The sequence below is a fragment of the Triturus cristatus genome, chromosome 3_1, assembly GCF_964204655.1.
Source record: "Triturus cristatus chromosome 3_1, aTriCri1.1, whole genome shotgun sequence".
Taxonomy (NCBI): Eukaryota; Metazoa; Chordata; class Amphibia; order Caudata; family Salamandridae; genus Triturus; species Triturus cristatus.
Window position 1 is genome coordinate 312,787,233 of NC_140583.1, and position 22,488 is coordinate 312,809,720.

Sequence of the window (22,488 nt, forward strand, 5' to 3'; positions counted from 1 at the left end):
GGTTTGCAGTATTTATTGCCTCAGAATATTTAATTGCCTGTATGTTTTGCACTTATATTTATGCCTTCCTTATTTATGATCACCCCTATTTATTGAATCATTAAGACAGTATTTATTTGACCTGCACTATTTAAAAAGCTTTGTATATTGTGATTGTGTATTATTTATCTAATCAGCAACTAAGAGAAAAAGAAGATAAAGAAAGATATTTTCATAATTTTTACGGTGTAGAGTCGTTTTTGGAACGGATGCACGCATGGTTATTGTATGGGTATGGCGTATGCTTAGCACGGTGCCTGATTCCTGACCACTCGAGCCAAGCTACCACTGTATGTCCTGGAAGTACCCCGTTACCACCAACCCTTACCGGTGTGGGAGTGGAGTATTTCCAACACTGGGTATATCTCTGTGTTCACCATCCAATCCTGTGGCTTCTGTACTTTCCCAGTTACTATTACGGGGAGTCCTCAATACTATTTATTCTTCTCTGCACCTTCACTCTCGGGCTCTGGCACAAATTACCTTGATATACATTCCACATATCCCAAATGTGCCCCCACTTCTTGGGGCACCTCCTGCTAGAGTACACTGTCTTCTCCGCCATCATAAACCAATCAAGCTCTCTCTCCCATTCCCGCAAGCTCGGCACCTCCGGGGCCCCCCAATGTCGGGCAATATTTTGTTTTGCAATTATGAACCCCAGTGTGATCCAGAGCTGCCCTGGATCCGTGGGTTCCCATATGTTGAGGAGACACCAGCCCGGTGTGGGTGTCAAGTCTATCCCGGTTACTTCGGACATCTTTTGTGTGGTGGATTTCCAGTATTGAAATTTGCTGTATTACTGTATTCTGTGGCATTCCCAGATCGTGTGAAAATATGTTCCTTCAATACCACACCCCTTTCCACAGGAGACATCCACTATCTTGCCCATACTCGCTAGTCGACTGCGTGAATACTAGATTCTATGGAGTATTTTCAATTGCACCACTCGAAACTCACTCGATATTGCAACTTCTTTCGGGGACGACAATGCGTCTCGCCAATCCTCATCATCATCATCATCAAGCTGCCATCGGTCTCTAAATTTGGTGAGGGGGTCTGGGGAGTTGTTTACTAGTTTCTGATAGGTTAAGGATATCGCTTTTTAGGTCTCGCCTACGCAGCGCACATGCGCTGCTTGGGAAAAAAGACCTTTTGCGATCGCTTCGGCTTGTCAGCCAAAAACGTGCACGCGTTCCATTGCCTTCAATGAAAATGCGTGCACGTCTGGAGATTAACTTGCGGGAGCGAGCGGCACCATATGGTAGCAATTATCGCTCCCGCAAGTGAATCGCGCAGACCCCCCTGCTGCTGCGCGAGGCGCGCGCCCTTGTTTGTTTTGGCTATGGTTATGAAAGAAGGATTAAGACGCCTGTAAGAGCCACCCTGGAAAACCTCCTTCTCCTACCACTACCAGTTTTTGTTGTCTTCCACCCCTTTTCAATCTTTAGAACGGATTTGCTCATGCTTTTGACAGGAGTAAAACTAAGTTTCCAGGGTTGAAAACTCCCTGCAAATGCCTTGTGATCACCACAGATCTCAATTTCGCAGGCGTTTACCTGCTTTGGAAAGTTTGTATCGGCTGAGGGAGCAGAGAGAGCCTGAACAGCTGTTCTGTGCTCGGCACAGGGCTCTCAGATTACCACTGCAAGAGAAAATGAGGGTTACAATTATGGACTCGAAGACCATATTTGCAGTAGACAAGTGTTTCTAAGCCCAGGCTGTTCCAGGTGAATTCGCCACGAAGACCTGGTCCTGGCATCACGTAGGAGACCAATGGAAGCAAATGCTATTGGGGGTGCTTACTGGTGCTGTCAAATACAGCCCTGGCAGCATATGTGTAGGGTTTTACGGTTAGATTAACTATGGCTCAGTGCTTCAATTCTGTGGCAGGAAGCGTTGTGTGTAATCAAACAATTGATATTAATTAGGGGGTTTTAAGCCATGAAATAACGTGGACTAAAGAACACACGCATTGTATTTTTGTGTCATAAGTCATAAGCGCCATGTTTAAATAATATATAAATGAGGAATCCTACAAGGCTGTGTATATTATCGTTATATATTTGACATAAATCAGAAGTTAACTGAATATTGTTTTGCTTTGAACAAACTTTGTGAGCATTGCCTTGTGTGAGTAGGTGAGTGAGTGTTAAAATTGTCGGTGGTCTGCGTGTGAGAACCTGTTTCTGTTTGAGCGTGAGGCTGTTTGAGTTTGCCTGTATGAAAGTCCTTATGAGTTAGCTTGAGTGGGACTGCATGTCTGTGTGTATGGGTGCATGTCTGTTTGTGAGTGCACATGGTGAATTTTGAGCGTGGGTGAATGCGTCTATGAGTTGTTAAGTATGTTTATATCATTACTGTGAGTATGTCCGGTCCATGTATGTCCCTGGCTTGCATTCTCATCCACGGACAAGATTGTGATTACATGGGGGCTGATGGAGGGATGCGGCCTATGGTGTGTCCCAGAGAGACAGTCAGGCAAGGCCTTGAACCCTTTGCACAAAGCAGCTGTCTTTTTTTAGACTTGTGCCTCTTTTTCTCTGCACGTTCTAGAATTTGCATATTTATAGGGCGTTCTTTCAAGACGCGGGATCTTTGTGTAGGTCTGTTCTAGCTGAGGACTGCACTCTCCCTGTTTGCTCTTGCATTTCATTGGACCTGCAGGTCGACAATTCTGCCTACGCTTGATAACACCATGTAATGACAATTTGGAATGGCGTCGTCGCCTTTGACTCCTTGCAAGTGGCATGTGGGACCTTGGTGTGCGCAGGCATTCAAAACGGAAGTGGATGGCCTGTATGGAGGGGGAGCGGCACCTTAGACCCGAGAAAGAGCCCGCACAGGCCAGATGTGCACTGGAAACAATTTCCCATGTTAGGGAAAACAAGTACTATTGATGTGGGTAATTAAACCCCTCTTATGGCTGCAAATCTTGGCGGCAAATGCTACGTCCAATCAGTGGTTTGAGTGGAAATCTTTCCAATTTATAGATGGCTAATATGACCCTTTTGAACTAAAACGTAAACTCACCTGTCGCAAATTGAAAACCCATGTTTTTATTAAATAACTTAATACGTGTTCTTTTTTGAGGATATGCTATAGTTAATATTTTGAAAGGGCAGTTTGTTTAATCCTAACATCTATGTAGTACTGCAACGTCAGCAAGGTCCTGGACGCAATAGCTGTAGTTGTAGCTGTGATAATAGTATCATATGTATTTTGAGAACAAAAAGGATTGTATCCGTTTTCTGCAATCTCATTCTTATTTCTCATTTTCTGTTTGCATAGTCGCTCTTTAACACTTTTTTCTTGTCCCTATGTAAAGCTCCCTGGCGGCACTGTGCTTTTTACACTGTGTAATTCTTCACATTAAAATAAAATTAAAAACACACTGGTACAATTTGTGGGATAATATCAAACCCTGGAAGAGGTGGAATCCTTCAAGCTCCTAAAATCAGTGTAATGCATCAGGGCACTGGATAATTAATTATAGGGGTCGTGGGGGGGCTCATCAGTTCTATACAAATGCCATTACAATTCATTGAAAAGGAGATATGTGAGTCCGTAGGAATTGAAATCTTCCTCCATAGTACTGCATCCTTTTCATTTTAGGTGCCTCACCCGTCTTTGAAAGTTTCAGAATGTACTTAATCAGCCATAATATAATGTTTTCGCTTCCATTACCATACTTGTTTTTGTGGCCCACTCATACTGAGCGTAACAGAGAGGTCCATTCTGTGCAATGAATGAAATTTGCACAATAGTCAGAGGAGCAGGGTGGGTTGCATAACAATTGATTTGATGCAATACTTCATGCTGAGTTTTTATTCTAAGTGCCATATTAACAGGCGCGGTTGTAGCTCAACTCAGAGGTTCTAGAAGAGTCCACATACAATACAAAAACAAGCATTGGCATAGCCAATAGGTCTCGCTTTTGGGACCTTATAAGTATTTAGTTATGCAGCACAATATCCTTGGTGCAACAACATCAACTGCTGCGTGGCTAAACACTTATAAAGTCCCAAAGGCGAGACCTATTGATCAACTAGGATTCTGCCTTCCAGCGGAGAAGACTCCGGGAGCGCCGTGCCCTTAGGGATCGCTCCCTGCAGTGCATGTTTGATCTGTAAGTATCGAAAGGTTTCTGTACCCGATAGCTTGTATTCTTGTTAGAGTGTTGCGAATGGTCATACGTCTCCCTTCACCCACAGATCTCCCATCCGGGACAACCCTATGAGGTCCCATTTATCAAACCATCGATAATTACCCATGTGTCAAAGTATTTCTGTCTCCCAGAGTGGGGTGTGTTGCGTGATTTCATTTTCCCACCCCAACTGCTTCTGGGCCTTATGCCGCTGATCCAGCGCAAGACTGGGAAATGGGGAACAACATATACCGATATCCTCCCTGCGTCGCAGACCTAACGTCACACTAGCTCATTCACACACGCAGTAATTGGTGGGGCCCATAGCACCAACACTCATACGTTTCTCACTCACGAGTCTGCACACACAGGAGGGATGAGTAATTCAAGCACTGGACATGTGAGGGGGGATACCTAAAAACCTATAGGGAGAGAAAAGTTATTTTAGAAAATATACATTGACATCCTTCACCTACAGATCCCTAATCTCAAACATCAAGGCACTCCTCCCACTTGGTCGAATGGACAAATTTGGTTGGATTGGTTGATGGTGATTTAGAACCAGCTAAAACACATTTTTAAGATTCAGAATCCTTATCTTTCTTAATGAAAAACCACAAACTCATTAATTCTCGTTAATCAATAATGGTTTATCTAAATTTATCATAAGAATCTATATTTGCATTTGTCTTGTCAAAGTTTAAAATTTCTTGATTAATTCAGGTAAATCGCAGAACATCATATTTACCTAATCTGGCTATTTGAAGTCCTCTAATTCATTGGCTCTGCATAACCAAATTTTTGTTGTAAATTGTCCGAAAAGCAGGCCAAAGCTCAAAGTCCTCTGCTCAGCACGCTATAGTCCCAAATTTATCAAAGGACCAGAAGCCGTGCAAGCATCTATCATAGCCTGTAGATTTTGGAAAAGTTCGCAGTCATCAAACAATCGGGCAGCATCTGGATCTTCAGAAAAGGCGTCACAACGAACGTGGCATCCGCTGCTGCTGCTGCTGTAGGTAGGGTAGATAGGTAGCCCTCCCTATTCTACTAGCCTTTTTATAATAACCTTTTTATAATAAAACAAATCATAGAAGATACAAATTTAAACTTTAGAGCAGTCGTGATTGGCTGGTTGAGATCGTACGACAACTATCCTAAGATTTTTAGTACAGTTCGAGGAGTGACGTCATTGGTTAACGAAGTATCGGCTTGTTCCGGTTTACTGTAAGGTTGATTGTTCCCGTATCTTGGCGAAAGTCCCATTTGCCATCCTTGACCAGGGACAGTCTGTGCAAAGGTCGCTACGAGGTTTAGGAGATTTCTTGCACATGCGCAGCCCACTCCGCGCCTCATGAGACACTAGCCACTTCGTCGTGTGGTGTCAGCGGCCATCTTGGATTTAGGCCCAAACGCTAACTTGAGCGAAACAAACACAAAAAATAATTAATTAATGGAATTGGTGATCCTAATGTTAACCCCTTGCTAATCCCTCTATGTGCTTATATTTATCTAACATATAGCGACATTTAAAGCCATTATATTCACCTTTTCGATGCAAATCAGGAACGCAAACATCACAAAGCAACATATATCATGCAATATTCTATTACCACATATACTATTGCTAATATGCGTACAGATTTTAGTTATAAAATTTATTTAGCCATGCAATTAGCAAATCCCATGTATATTTTAGTATTAATAATGTTGATTAGTAAACATGCAAAATTTGTTTAATAATATTATAATTAATAGACTATATAATTAGTATTTTCATGCAAAAATAGAGGAGGTATACAACATTTGCACTACCTGCTCCATCAATCCCCCCTTTGGTGATTTTATCACCACAATTTGTAAATTTTTTATGAAAAGAAAATGAATTTGTTGAAATTTAGTTCACATTTCTGTTTCCCAATTTCTTCTTCTCTCGCTTTTCTATACATGCTATCTTTCATTTCTTCTAATTCTACTTCTTCAAACTCTCTTTCTCGTCTTTTATTCTCTTTCTATTTCAAAGTTTCTCTTTTGAAGTTTTTCTGTATTTTCTTTCTTTTGCAACATAAATACCCTGGTCTTAAAACTAATACTAGAATAATTACACAGGTTAGTGGAAATAAGATTTTACCTATAAATGTACTACCTAATTTTAATAGGAAATCTTTAATAGAAGATCATTTCTTTCCAATCTTTTCCCAAACACCTTCAACCTCCAGTGGTGCAATTTCCTCATGCAAATCAGTTATATTTTTAATGTATGACTTTAGATCTTGACTTTCGTCTCTGGAATATAAGTACAACAATGTTGAACTTTCAACATTCCACAAACTCCACCCTCTTTTGCTAAAATTACATCAAGGGCAAGTTGATTTTGCATTACCATGGCGCGCATGGCAACCATTTCTGTGTTTACCAATAAAAATCCTCCAGCAGTGCTTGTTGACAAGCGATCCACTACTGTTGATCATTTTCTAATTTTATGTGCATTCAGAGATATTCCCACTGCTGGTATCAATGCTCCAAAAATGTCTCCCACAATTTCTGACCAAGATTCTCTCTTTCTACGTAATAATTGTCTACCTAGCTCATGTACACCATCTCTTCCTCTTCCCACATGGAACATCTTTGGGAAAACCAGGCCCACATAACATGTGCCAAACCAGTGATCTGGTAATCGATAATATGCTTTGTTCCCGCAGATAAAATATAATCCAGGAAAAACTGGATCATTTCCTCCTTTAAATCCCCATCCACCCATGATTCGATATGTATCATGGCAATCACTGTTACCTACAAAATAATTATCATATGCAGTTTGATTCCTTCTAACACACAACTTTCCTTTCTGTGGCCAATCTAAAGCCATTGTTGAACTAACTTCTCCTTTCAAATGTTTTTCCTATTCAACATCCCAGACTGTCTTTTCCTCTCTTTCCTCAGATACTTTCTTTTGCATTTCTAATCTCCTTTCTTCAACCATATCCAAGAACACTTTCTCCTCCTTCTTTAAACTACAAGTTAGATTATTTCTAAATATATACTCTAATGTTAATTCTTTAGATTCTAAGAAGAATTCACCTAATACCTTTGCAGGTTTTACTTTATTCAATTTTTTAATTACCGGTACTTATGAAAATATGTTATCTACATCTGAAATATAATATTCTAATTTCCCTATTTTGTAAAACAAACTTGCTATTACACTACATGTTATTCCATACGTTACTGGGAGGTGATGATAGGTCACTCCCTCAGATACAGATGCAGGTAACTGCATGCGGATGTAGCAATCCCTCACATCCATTTTCTTTACATATTCATATAGTCGTTTTGAAAATACATTGTTAGAGAAATCTTTTATAGACCTGTCTTTATGTAAATAATTTATATCTATATTCGTCGGATATACTTTCTGAAACTTTTCTACATTAGTTTTATTCTCACTATGTCCTTCTATTGTATCTAGTGTAATTTTAAATGAGATCATCAAAGCCAAAGCAATCCATAGAAGCATTAGTAATCCTGTACAACAACACATTTTTAACCACCTTCTAAGAAATATACATTTAGTTTTTCTATTGTCTGTGTTTGCCATTCCGAAAAATGATCAGTGTCTTTTGACTTAGCCTCTTCTACTTCACAACTAGTTTTGTCTAACCCAAGGCTCTAAGCACCTACTTGGTTCTATCAGTTATGTCTCTTCCAGTAATTTTATTGTCTTTCCATTGGTATCACTTTTGGTCCATTTCAGTTTGGCATTTGATCGTCTTTCACTTTTCCTTCATAATCTAGATACAGAACTTCCTGAACATCCGTCTCTTCTCCAATGTCGGACAAGATAACTCTCAGTATTTCCGATTCTTCGTTTTCCTTAACCACTTCTGGTACAGTCACCTCTGGATTTTCTTGGCTATCTGCCTCTTCTTTTATTTCAGGCAGCGCCACAATTGACCATTCCGGCGACTTATACTTCTGGTTAGGTTTTCTGGTTCTCTTATTTTCTTCTGTTGTCGTTTTTCCCTCGTCTTTCAACTTTTCTTGGCTAGATACATCATTCACTTGTTCGGCTCTAGGTGAATTCACTCATGTCAATCGGCATCTCAATCTCTTTATTTTGTTTAACCAAATTTCATCTTTTGCTGGTCCTTTCCATTTATTTCCTTTATCATTCTTCTCAGCTCTCCATGCTCTTTTCCTCAGAACTCAACCTTCAGGTACCTCTTCATCACTGTCTTCTGATTCTGTTTCAACTTGACTTTTACCTTCAACTGTTTTTCTTTCCACCACCTTTTCAATTCTCCCTACTTCTGTCCCTCCTCATGATTCGTGCACACAATCTTCCTGCTGACTAACTGTCCCTTCCTCTAACTGGATGTTTGAATTCCCTACAACTCCTCGGTGGTCTTCAGCAAAAATCTGTCCCTCACTCTCTATATCTGGCAACTGACCATCTGCTTCTGTTACTTCAGGTGGAATTTCTCTCAACTTTTCATCAGGAATTTGTTTATCGAGAACCTCTTTTATTGTCTCTTCACTGTTTTTCTCTTGTCCAGTATGTACTTGTGCTTGTTCCGTTTCTGAGTGTGAGCTGGTGTCTGATATCTGCAACTTTCTTCTCAAGGGAATGTTCTCTGGGGCAACGGTCAAATTTGGTTCTGACTCCCCCCCTTTCAGAGTTTTGTCCTGTTCTATTGTCTTCAGTATCAGATTCAGAGCTGGATTCTGATTCTTCAAAATACTCTCCTTCCTTGTTATCTACTGGATTTGGAATTCACAGGGTATGACTAGCATGGATCCAGTTCTTTATTCCAGCACACTTTACAGCTGTTGTTGTAGTTAAAATCACTTGTCGTGGTTTTCCCCAACGTGGGACCAAACAGTTCCTTCTTCTGTGCACTTTAATTCTCACCCAGTCACCTGGGCTCAGATCATGAGCTGGCTTCTTTTTAAGGGTGGTGGCATCCGATCCCACCTGATGAAACACAGAATGTACGGCGTCAGCCAGCTCCTTACAGTAATCCAACACCAAGTCATCAGAGATAGGCAATAACTTGTTGACTGGAATGAATACATGGCTCATTGCTCTCCCCATTACAATTTTGTGGGGACTCAAACCTGTGTTTCTATCTGGAATTGATCTAATAGTCATGAGTACCAGCGGCAAGACATCAGGCCATTTCAGTCCTGTGGCTAAACACATTTTTCCTAATCTGTTTTTAATAGTACCATTTACCTGTTCTACCACACCAGAAGCCTATGGCCGATAGGCGCAATGCAGTTTTTGTTGTACATTCAATGCCTCCCAAATTAGCTTCATGATTTCATTATGGAAATGTTTTCCTCTATCTGACTCAATTGTGAAAAGGATTGCCACATCATGAGGTACAAACACTCGCACAGGATATCCCATCACAATTCCTTCACTCTGTTCCAGACTCTTACAGGTGGCAGCCACTACTTTCAGACAACCAGGTAATGCTACAGCTACTGGGTCAAGCATAGCTGAAAAATATGCAATTGGTCTTCTCAGTTTCCCATGTTTCTGTATTAATACAGACAGTGCACATCCATTTCTTTCACTGCAGTATAACTCAAACTCTTTTTCATAATCAGGCATACCAAGTGCTGGTGCCTCACACAAACTGTCTCTCAATTGTTTAAAGGGTGTTAACTCTTCTTTATTCAATTCAATGGGATCTTTTACATCACTTCTTGTCAGACGTACCAAAGGTTTTGCAATCAGGGAAAAGTTACTTATCCACTGACGACAATATCCTACCATTCCAAGGAACATTCTCACTTCTCCTTGAGTCATTGGTGCTCTCATTCCTTTTATTATCTTGATTCTTTCTGCTGTTATTTTCCTCAGTACCTTTTCAATTTTATGGCCTAAATATTGTACTTCTTTCTGACAAAATTGCAATTTCGATGGGGATACTTTAAGTCCTCCATCTGCTAGATGATTTAGCAATGCTATGGTATCCACTACACAGACTTCTCGTGTTTTAGACGCCACAAGCAGGTCGTCAATATACTGGACTAGTACTAAGCTCTTGGACATCTCTAGATCTTCTAAGGACTTTTTCAATATCTGGTTAAATATTGAGGGGCTCTCTGTATACCCCTGTGGGATTCGGCACCATGCCAAAATACAGTCGCCAAAACGGAATGTAAAAATCTGCTGACTGTCTTGATGCAATGGGATGGAAAAGAAAGCATGACACAGATCAATCACTGTGTACCATTCTGCATCATGTGGAATTTGATACAAAATTACTGATGGATTTGGTACAATAGGACAACATGACACAACTATTTTGTTTATTTTTCTCAAATCTTGCACTATTCTGAACGTTCCATTAGGCTTTTTCAGTCCCGTAATTGGTGAATTACATGGACTACTCATTATTTCTCTCAAAATACCTTTTTTAATCATTTTCTCTATTATAGGAATAATTCCTTCAATTATTTCGGGTGTCAATTTATACTGAGGAATATTTGGATAACTTATTCCTTCTTCTACTGTCACTTTTACAGGGTCTACATTTTTCATTAATCCCACATCTTCTCCTGTGAAATCCCAGACTCCTGCCTTTACTGTCTTTTTCAGTTCTTTTGGTAGTTCTTCAGGGTTAAATACAGCAAATGCTTCAGTAATTTTGGTTTCCATATTCGCCATAGTCATTTTATACAGTACATCTTCGTCAGGGATCTCAAATGCTATACCATCGGGAGTGCAAAATATGGTGCAATTCATTTTGCACAACAAATCTCTTCCTAGCAAATTTACAGGGCTTGAATCACACACGACAAAGTGGTGCATTTCAGAAAATGTCCCTATGTTAACCTTTACTGGTTCAGTAAGATACGTTTTAATCTGTCTGTTGGATACTCCAACTACTTGGATTGTTTCGTCCGAGAGAGGAAGGTTTTTAACATCAGCTGACCTGACTGTGGATCGAGTAGCACCAGTATCTACTAGGAAAGTAATATTTTCATCATTTACCTTTCCATCCACAAAAGGACCTGTCTGGTCTACTTCTAGAGTTGCGCCAAGTACGCACTCTTCTTCCTCCCCTCGGCACCGTCAATAACTTTCTTCTGACTCACTCTCATCGCGTTGTAGCCAATACTGCGACACAGCACTAGCGCGCGGCAGCTTACTTACCTGTTCTTCGTTGTAGAATCCTGTCTCATTATTGTATTTCTGAGGATTTGCGCTCTGTGGAAAAGGTGGCTTTGGCGCCTGATTCTGTTGGGCAACAACTTGCTGCTGTCGCTGTGGTGGACAACTCACCTCTTTCTGCACCTGCGAATTCAATGATGCATTATCACTCGGATTTCCAATGCCCTATTCTTCCGCAATTATGACATGGCCACTTCTTTTTGGCTTCTTCTATATTAAAATTGGCCCTTTCCTTTTCCACTATAAGATTTTGGTTTCATACCTGCACCATTTGCCTGTTCAATCAATTGAGCTTCCTGTCTTTCTGCCACTTTGACCTGTGCCCACATAGCTTTTTCTTTTAATTTATGCTGTTTGGCTTCAATTTCATCACGAAAATATTTTGCATGTCTCAGTACGTCATCTATTTTCTTATTTTGCCAGTCCACTGTATGCTGTTTAATCATTTCACTTATTTCTGGACGCAGCCCATACACAAATCGGTATACAAAATGACTTAAATCCTTTTCACTCAAATTTTCATCACCACTAAACTGCTTAAAGGCGAGGATTAACCTCTCATAATAAGCATGTACCGACTCTTTAGCTTCCTGATGAGTCCGGTCAATTTTTACCCAATCAGTCTCCTTGGAAGGTACTTTGTTTTTCAAAAAGGTAATTACTTTTTCATATTTTTTCATCACTTCGGGGTCAGGGGCCCCGTTTTTGGGACCCTAGGGTATTCTTGTGTAGGCCAATTTATCATGATTTTACACTCTGTCCATAAATCTGCTGGTACTATTATGTCAAAAAGACTGTTTAAATCAATCCATAAAACTTTTGATCGCTTTATGAACCTATCCATTGCCTATACCACTCGACTGGCTTTTCGCATAGTCGAGGGAAATCATTGGTGAATGACTAAATATCTTGTCTAGTCCAAGGGACATGTACATATCCTCCTCCTGGAATTTCTCTCATGGGACATTCTGTTACTACTTTTTCCTTTTCTCTTACGGGGAAAGCTGCAAACGTTTTGTCCGAGGCATCATCTCGATTTCTGAACCACCTACTCTTCCATTTATCTACATCTCCCCATTTTCTTAACAAAATGATTATGTCTTTGATCTGAGTTGTTCTTCCTGCGGTATTCAGATTTTCAATATCTTTTTCAGAAAAATCTACTCTGTATGGTTTTTGTAAAGCTTTTACCTTTTCGAAGTCTATACCCATTTCATTTGCCACTTCTTCTAGTCTTTCATGTAGATTTCTGGCTCTCCAGGTTCTACTTTTACATAAGAATAGTAATTCTTCGTCCTGATAGGCTTTTAACTTTTCCGTGGGGATAGTTCCTACTATTAATTCTTCCAAAACAATCCTCAGCTTGGCCACATCTATAGATTGGGATACTTTATCTTTTTGCTGTAAATTCCTTAGCCATTCACTTAATTCTTCTGAAGTAGGCTCTACACTATCTTTCTCGGTGTTTTGTTGTGCTAATCTCTCTGGTGATTCTGGAACTGATTCCGTCGTCATTATTATTCTATCCACTAAACTCAGATTTACTGTCAAATTTTTAGGTGTACTTTGTTCTGAAATACTTGTTGTTTGTCTCCATGGGTTCTTGTCTATATTCTTTTCTGGCCTCTCTGTTTGTTTATTATTGTTGTAAGGAATCGTCAGACAATGCTCACAATCCTTCTGTTTATCAAAAATAGGCATTACAGGTCCTATGGTTACAGGAACAGTTACGGCTTCCAAATTTTTAGTTAATTCCCTAATCTTTTCAGTTAATTCTAAAGTGGTTTTCGCTAGTTCCGCTGAATTTTCATTACCCATTTTGCCATGTTGTGTTTGCTCTAATTCTTTAAAAGGATTGTTCCTTCCTGTCTCTTGTACTACTGATTCAAATTTTATATTCTGTGGAGTCTCACTCATTGGGGCACTTTTGTGTCAATAAGGTGGAATCTGACTGATAAGGGGGTGGATTTTTATACAACATGTCGTCAAGAACATCATCCTCCGATTCATGCACACCATATCCTTTTGAATCGATATTATTTCTCTTTTCCATACATTTTCTACTGCTAACTTCTTCAGTATGTCTCACAGGGAACAAACCATCAGCCATATTTGCACTTCGCCATCTCCTCATTCTATCATCATGATTCTCCTGTCCATATGATCTACCAAACATGTACTTATACCTTCCGCCACTTCTCTGTATTTCTCTGTCATGCATTTCATCTTCCCACTCTGCCAATGCTTCAAACTGTGTTGGTCTAGGTCTCGGTTCTAGATTCATCATTCTCTCTCTCAAATTTCTCAAAACCGCTAAATTAAATGAACCATGTTCCGGAAATGCCAAAACTCCCTCATCTTTTGTATACTTTGCCCAATTGTCCAACCAAATACAAGTATGATATCCATATTTCGCAACCATAAAGGTCACAATCGGTTTTTTCCTTTTTAAATAAACTCTTGATCTTTCCAAACCAGGACTTTTTCTCCTTTTCTGGTGGATCGTAATACATCATTTTCTCTTCCGTGTATCGCTAGATTTTCCCTACGACTATTTTGTTGTTTTAACCAATCGTAGCGCGACTCACACTAAAGCACCAATCTGGAGCATCTATGTCACTTCTGCAATTCTCCAATCCCAGCGCGACTCTCACTAACGCACCAATCAGGAGCGTCTACGTCACCCTGTAATTCTTCACTCTCAGCGCGGCATACACTAACGCACCAATCAGGAGCGTCTATGTTTCTTACTGACTGGCCAATCCCAGCGCGGTCTTTCTGATGTCAGCTTTTCTCTCTACTCCTGCTTCTGTTGACCCCTCTTTTACAAAGTTATCGGCAAACTTTTCTTACATTCTTTTTGACTCACAAATCTGTTAGTAACGACATAAAAACGCCACCATTATCTGTTTCGCTAACAAAAGAATAGTTAATGACCTTTCTTACAAGAATTCCGTCTTTCCCTAGAGCAGCGCTTACCTCTGCCCTACTACGGAATCGTTACTTCCGTTGATAAAGTAGCACATTCCTCTACCTTACCCTTCTAACAAGCATTAGCTAACCGTTTCTCCAGAATTAAGCCACCTAGGACGCTCTGCTCCTGAGAAATAAAACCAGAGTTTCACAATTAACCTGAATGCTATTTCATTCACGCACTTTCATATGGAAAATGTAGTTCATTCATACAGAATTCTATTTCCCTCTACTTTATCCTTCTAGAAAGCTTAGGGAACACCTATTACCTTTCCAGTGATAAGCGTAATCAGAGTGCCTTTTGGACTCCTGGTACCTAAGACCAAAATTTCACAGGTGACCTTCGCTACCATACATTTCTCTCATACAGAAAATGTCCCTAATGGCAACACACGACGATGTTACCGAATCGAACCCAGACAATGCGTCGTGCAACTCCAATCATTACACGTTTTCCCCGTGTACCTACAGTGCAACAACAATTCCGTCTTTCCCAAGAGCAGCGCTTACCTCTGGTCTACTACGGAACCGTTACAAACTTCCGACTTCCTACATCCCAGAAGCCGTCAAACAACATAGAACTCGACGCGACTCAACATAGAGTGTTAATACATAAACCAATACTTTCCCACAATCAATAATCAATAAGCAATTTACAAGCAATAATCACCAAACCAAAACAATAAAAACCATCATACTGCTACCAGAAAAACTGATCCAGCGCAAGACTGGGAAATGGGGAACAACATATACCGATATCCTCCCTGCGTCGCAGACCCAGCGTCATACTAGCTCATTCACACACACAGTCATTGGTGGGGCCCATAACACCAACACTCATACATTTCTCACTCACGAGTCTGCACACACAGGAAGGATGAGTAATTCAAGCACTGGACATGTGAGGGGGAATACCTAAAAACGTATAGAGAGAGAAAAGTTATTTTACAAAATATACATTGACATCCTTCGCCTACAGATCCCTAATCTCAAACATCAAGGCACTCCTCCCACTTGGTCGAATGGACCAATTTAGTTGGATTGGTTGATGGTGATTTAGAACCAGCTAAAACACATTTTTAAGATTCAGAATCCTTATCTTTCTTAATGAAAAACCACAAACTCATTAATTCTCGTTAATCAATAATGGTTTATCTAAATTTATCATAAGAATTTATATTTGCATTTGTCTCATCAAAGTTTAAAATGTCTTGATTAATTCAGGTAAATCGCAGAACATCATATTTACCTAATCTGGCTATTTGAAGTCCTCTAATTCATTGGCTGTGCATAACCAAATTTTTGTTGTAAATTGTCTGAATAGCAGGCCAAAGCTCAAAGTCCTCTGCTCAGCACGCTATAGTCCCAAATTTATCAAGGGACCAGAAGCCTGAACCTGAATTTCGCAGTCATCAAACAATCGGGCAGCATCTGGATCTTCAGAAAAGGCGTCAAAACGAATGTGGCATCCGCTGCTGCAGGTAGGGTTGATAGGTAGCCCTCCCTATTCTACTAGCCTTTTTATGATAAAGCAAATCATAGAAGATACAAATTTAAACTTTAGAGCAGTCGTGATTGGCTGGTTGAGATCGTACGACCACTATCCCAAGATTTTTAGTACAGTTCGAGGGGTGAGGTCATTGGTTAACGAAGTATCGGCTTGTTCCGGTTTACTGTAAGGTTGATTGTTCCCGTATCTTGGCGAAAGTCCCATTTGCCATCCTTGACCAGGGACAGTCTGTGCAAAGGTCGCTACAAGGTTTAGGAGATTTCTTGCACATGCTCAGCTCACTCCGCGCCTCATGCGACAGTGGCCACTTCGTCGTGTGGTGGCAGCGGCCATCTTGGATTTAGGCACAAACGCTAACTTAAGCGAAACAAACACAAAGAATAATTAATTCATGGAATTGGTGATCCTAATGTTAACCCATTGCTAATCCCTCTATGTGCTTGTATTTATCTAGCATATAGTGACATTTAAGCCATTATATTCACCTTTTCGATCCAAATCAGGAACGCAAACATCACAAAGCAACATATATCATGCAATATTCTATTACCACATATACTATTGTTAATATGCGTACAGATTTTATTTATAAAAATTATTTAGCCATGCAATTAGCAAATCCCATGTATATTTTAGTATTAATAATGTTGATGAGTAAACATGCTAAACTTGTTTAATAATATTATAATTAATAGATTATATAATTAGTATTTTCATGCAAAAATAGAGGAGGTATACAACATTTTGCACTACCTGCTCCATCACCGCATTTGAACCATAGTTTTTGTTGGCCCTGTCAACGCCATATGTCTTGGTGAGGTGTAGAGAGCCCTCATGTATCCCCTTTTCCTCAGGACATACCTGTCCATCTGATATGCTGGATCTTCCAGGGAATGATAGATGTATTGATTATGGCCACTAACTGAGACGCCCAATAGTATCTCCGTATGTCGGGTAATGTGATTCCAACATCGTACCAACCCCGAACTAGTTTCCGGTGCGCAATTCTTGCTGGCTTTCCTTCACACAATAGATTTCTTGGTTAATTTTCTATCGCCCTGAAGTACTTGGGGGGTATTGCATATGGTGTGTTCTGTAACATGTAAAGAAAACTTGAATAGGACAGCCCACCTGAGCAAGGTTAAAGGCAGCATCTGCCAGTGACTCACATCCTCTTACAGGCGTCACAGGGGGGGGGCACCAAGTTATGCTCATAGAAAAGGTTTAGGTCTGTTGTTATGAACACGCCCAGATAGTGGAAGCCCTCCATTACCACTGTCGCCTCACAGCAAACAGTGATTGTAGGGGGTGCACCTTTTAGCACATAGATGATGGATTTGGACCAATTTATGTTATAGTCCGAGTATCTCGAGCCAGTTGCCTTTTGATGAACACTAGACATCCTTGCAGGCCCATTCACTGCTGGCTACTGCCCAACTACAGCTCCTGGCTCCACTTTTACTGCAGATTCTTGTCAGTCTCCTAACTCCAAATTCTCTTCCACTATAACATGTGAAGTTTGTCCTTACTGTGTTGATTCAAGCCAATGGTTACATTGTGAACTGCATGTGCAGGAAACATGAAATACTATAGCCAGCGGGAACTAAAGTCAATCTGCTGTTCAAAAAATGACACAAAGAGTGCCAGGAGAGTTGTACATATATTAATGATGAAAGTAAATGTCATCACACTCAAAAGGCACAGCAGCAGCGCATCATTCTACAAGCACCTATAGAATGTATTTGCCACCACGTTGCTGTCTCACCACATTCCTTTTCCCCACTACTGCACATCTATGTGGTCAGCGTGGGAGAAGAAATCCATGATGTAGCGGCCTGGAGCATTACAAAGGCCCTTGCTGCCCCTGTGGTGTGGGGGGGGGGTGCAAACCTCCAGGGGGGGCCTCAAACCTTCAAGGGGCCCTATTCAGCTCAGGGCTAATGAATATCTGTGAGAAATGGGAGATTAGGGGTCCTTCATCACATTCTGAAATCTTTACCATTTATAGACAAAGAGCAGAGATCGTTCACCTAAACATGGAGGAGAGATCATTCATTGTGACTGAAAAGATATCATTCATCTTCAACAGGGGGAGGGATCAGCCTGGAGTGTGAGCAGAAATACTGGGGTTGGGGCGTTCTAGAGGATCATAAAGTGTCTGGCAAACAAAATGCGCAAGCGGCACCTTAGAGGAGCCATATAAGGAAAATTATAACTCAAAAGTACAGGACATTTGAAAAAGGTGTACAGAAGTGCTCACTGAATGGACTTGCTTATGTCTCCCTGCCACAGATATAGACGTTGTGAACACTGGAAAAGGATGGCTGATGAAAGGCGCCTACCCTGTAAACAAGCACAGATGACAGGGAGGGGTTTTAGCAACACTGAGAAGTGGTAAGTGGGAGGGGAAAGAAGAAACTCGAGCAAACAATTTTTAAAAAGTACCTGAATGACAGCGTGATTAGCAGAAAGACACTAATTAAGCACAACTACAAATCCAAATTTTCCAAGATGGCCATTCCACAGACTTGTCCGTGGTTGGGTCTGAGGTTAGGCACAAGTGATTGGCTGAATGCCATAGCTTGATTTACATATTGGGAGTTGCGAGCTAGCATCGGTTTTTATGGTGAAACCCGGCAAATTTCGAATAGATAGGGTGCGTTTTATATATTATTTGTCACTATTGCATCTTTAGTACATTGCCGCAGAATTCCATAAAGAATAAAATAAAATAAATATATAATCCACCCTCAGTTACTATGTGCCTGAAATAGAACCATTCATAAAGAAGTGGGGGTGATAGTTTGTAGAGCAGAGGAAGCTCATCACCGAGGTCATGCGCATAGTGCGCCTGTCACTGGGGATTTTGTGGGGTGAGGGTGGGTAGGAGGAGACAGAGCTGGTAATAGCTCTCTGGGTGGGCTAAACATAAGAAGCATGATGCATGGATGCCATAGACAAATGGGGAGAAAGAATATGAGAGCGATGAGGTAGCGAGCATATGTTAAGCCTATGGGCGGGCTGAAGCCCACAGATTGAATACATGTCTCTACGAGACATGCACTGTCCAGCCCAGACCTAAAAAGGATTCAGTAATTCATGCCACCATGCTTTGTGTGGAAGTTATTCAATTGCGTAGAAAAATATATTTAACTTTGATAGTTCAATCAATAAATATGGTAAATTATTAGGTATATGCACAATAGTAAATGGTAGAATCTATTGCATCTTTAGTTTAGCTACACCTGCTGTACCAGTCCAATACAGTGGTTTAAAAATCATTCTGTCAATAAATGCCCCGTTGTTGTAGAGCAACCACTATCCAGTCTCCAACTAAGCAACCACCATGCTATCTAGCAGTGTAATTTTGCAGTACAAGTATAGTGTCCAATGAGTAGAAATCAAAGTTGTTGATGTCGTTGTCAACCCCATTTATTTACCATCAATCATTAAAATTAAAATCCAAAAGCTGCCATGGGAATGGCTGCCACTTTGCCATCTAAGCAGTTAGGAATTAACCCCCTGAGCTGTAGAGTCCATCTATTTCTATAACAGACTGGAACATATAGCTATTTCCTTGGCATGCAGTTGGGCTGATACATGGTTGGGTCTCTCCTGTATGGGAAAAACCCAAAGAATTTAAGAAAATGGTTTATCTGTACTATATGAACTGCAAATTTGTACACTTTAACATCTCGAAGTCTCAAACATAGCAAGAGTGCGTTCCTTGTAGAATTGTGGTAAGGGGGAAATGGAAGGTTTACAATCGAACACTTTTTGGTGACTTCAACATCATTTGTGACAGTGGAGATTTTACCTCTGTCCCTCTGACGGGAGAAGCTGCTCGCAAGCAGGGGTTTGCATCCTATGTGGTACCGTACTTGTACAAAACACATTCTAGTCAGCACATGGCATTGTAGTCTCCTCATGTCACTGAGGGGGAGGCGACATCACGAGCAATAGTAATAGACACCTTGACCAAAAAAGCAGGTCAGGCCTGCAACTGACAAACCTATGGCACTCTAGTTACCTTAAAAAATCTATTTACTCTATAGGCTTACAAAGTTATTTAGGTAAATATTCTGACCCCAAAGGCATTTCTGTTTCTTGACATTGTCAGCATGAGAAAAACGCAAGAGGTTTAACAGTGGGCAAATAAAGCTGCTCATTTAGAGCTCTACGTTGTGCTTCACAGAAAACCAGCAATAGCTGAGGGTTGGTTTATTTGTATTCCCTTACAAATTTGATGGGACTGCGCTGATATGTTCATGGCAGATCGAGATGCCCTCTTGTTTCCCATATTGAGATACTCTGTAAATGTAAAAACCTGCAGAATGAATACCAACTAGCTACAGAAAGAGCAGAGGCACTTTGCAGAGTGAGTTGTTTTCCCTACAAATCCCTGAGCTGGCACTTGAACGAGGCAGGGAGGGGCTGGGGCGGAGGAGTCATCAGTATATTTAGCTACCATGGAGAATAGGATTAAAAATGAAGTCTCGGTTTCTGGAGCATGGTGACTTTATTAAACAAGCAGGGAAGCAGGAGGGGGTTGGGAAATGGGAGATGGGCAAGTAACCTTGGTGAACAGCATCTGACATTTGACCTTGGCCTTGGAATGCATAACAAATGTGATGAGATAAGAACAAGATTTAAAGGGCTTTTTGAAGGAATGTTTAATCATATTCGAAAGGCAAAAAAAAAGCATATGTTTGAGCAAGGTAACACAATAGATCAATATAAGGAAGACAAAATGATCCTCTACTAGAGTGTGTTCTTCTATTTGTGTTTCTTTTATACATGGTTCGTTTCATAAATAAATAGAAAAACTGCAGCCAATGCATTTCACCAGTACAAGGCTACTTCAGGGCATCAAGGAATGACTCTGCAAAGGTTGCCAATTCTAGTGCACAACATCACCACCTAATTGTTTGGATATTTGTAAGACTCAGCAAAAAGCAGACAAATAATTCAGCCCTTTGCTCCTCAACGTATCTAGTAGTTTCCAGGCAGCCAAAATCTGCTCTGTTTCTAGAAATCAAGGGAGTTAAAACAAGATCACTCGTGTGAAATGCTCTTAAACAAAGAAAAAAGTAATTCCTAAAACACTTCCTAACATGGGAGCAGTGGGTGGATAGTAGAAATTGGTCCATGCTCTCGGGGTGGGCTAACCACAGAAAGAGGCATGAAGCATGCATACCATGGACAAATGGAGAAGAGGAATATGAGAGAAAAGATGGGTTCAGCACATAGGAAGTCTGTGGGCGGGTTGAAGCCCACAGATTAAATACAACATGTCTCTTTGAGACAATGCATGCGCAGTCTAGCCGAGACCTAAAAACTAGGGCCCATGAAAGATTACAGAACAGTAACAATAAGCAGCATGACTATATAAGAGGTTCTAAAAATGCTACAAATTTCTGCTTTACAAACTGACATTATAGACTTAGTAAAAATGCAGAAGTGTAAGAGCATACAAAAAAATTCTGTTAAATTTAACAGGATTATAAAACAAAGGGAGAAAACTGTATAAAAGGAAACTAAGGCGTTTGAGTCATTCCATAGCATACTTCATTCCAATCTTTAGTGCCCAGCAAATGTAACTATTCACAGCAAAGCATGTAGCTCGTGATTCTAGGCCCTGAAGAAATTGCAGGCCTTCTTTGTGAGATTAAAAAACCCTGTGGTGCAACATTGGGTGCAGAAAACGGTATCTCAGAGAACTATATAATTTACAAAAAAGCATAAAATGATTGTGTTGGGGTTCTGTATTGGAATGTCTCGTTGTCTCGTTCCCTACGTGGAACACTGAATGTTCTGTTGCGGCAGTTGCTGCCTGGGAGCTGCCTAGACGGGACACATTAAATGAAGTGCTCACCAGAGGCTGCTTTGTATTTCTTTTCATTGGTGACGAGTTGTCCCGTTTTCAGCCTCCCCATCCTGGCGTGGATCCTAGTTGCCTGCTGGCCAGCTGTTCGTAGTTCCGTCCCTGCAATTTTCCATGTGGCACTGTCATGTCTTTGCTGTTGTTCCTTTAACGGTTTGGCTGTCTGTGGAGGATCTGTGTTGTGGTCCTTTCATGCTGCCGATATTGTGACGGATGGTCTCCCTTACATTGAGGTACTTTTTCACTTATTTATGGGACACGCACGAGCCTGAGGCAGTCTTTACTGTTTCCGCTTGCGCCTCCCCTGCCTGTGACGTCGTCTCTGCCTGAGACGTGCTGCGCAAAGGAGACGCACATATTATTTGATTTCTTGCCTGGTCTGCCTGGCGCTGGTGTCCGCAACGTCGTTAACGTTGCGTGTGGCCATTTTAAATGCCGCATTTAGCTGCGAGTCTTGTTGTGCACTGTTGTCATAGCAACATAAGTGTTGCTTGTACCACTGATGCGCACAGCTTTTCGCAGTATTAACATCGTTTCAACTTATGCGCACAGCTCATGAAGTAATTGCTGATGTGCACAGTTTGATTCATCCCACCAGTTTCACTGCGTGTTCCTTGCTTCTTCACTGACACGCACAGTTCAGTATTTCATCATTGGATTTCTTCCTTCTGTGATGTGCTCACATTGTACATCATGGAACATGATTGTGTTCACCTGTATGAACCAGTGCAGTACAAGAACCTGATTGT

General features: G+C 40.8%; 1 long non-coding RNA gene across 1 annotated transcript in view; it reads right to left on the reverse strand.

Moving 5' to 3' along the window:
* LOC146860175 (uncharacterized) overlaps nucleotides 1-22,059 on the reverse strand; it is a 32,500-nt gene extending 10,441 nt beyond the window's left edge. Inside the window, exon 1 of the long non-coding RNA XR_014979109.1 lies at nucleotides 21,731-22,059. This is a non-coding gene — a long non-coding RNA (uncharacterized LOC146860175). The remainder of the gene's footprint in view (nucleotides 1-21,730) is intronic.
* Nucleotides 22,060-22,488: the final 429 nt, after the last annotated feature.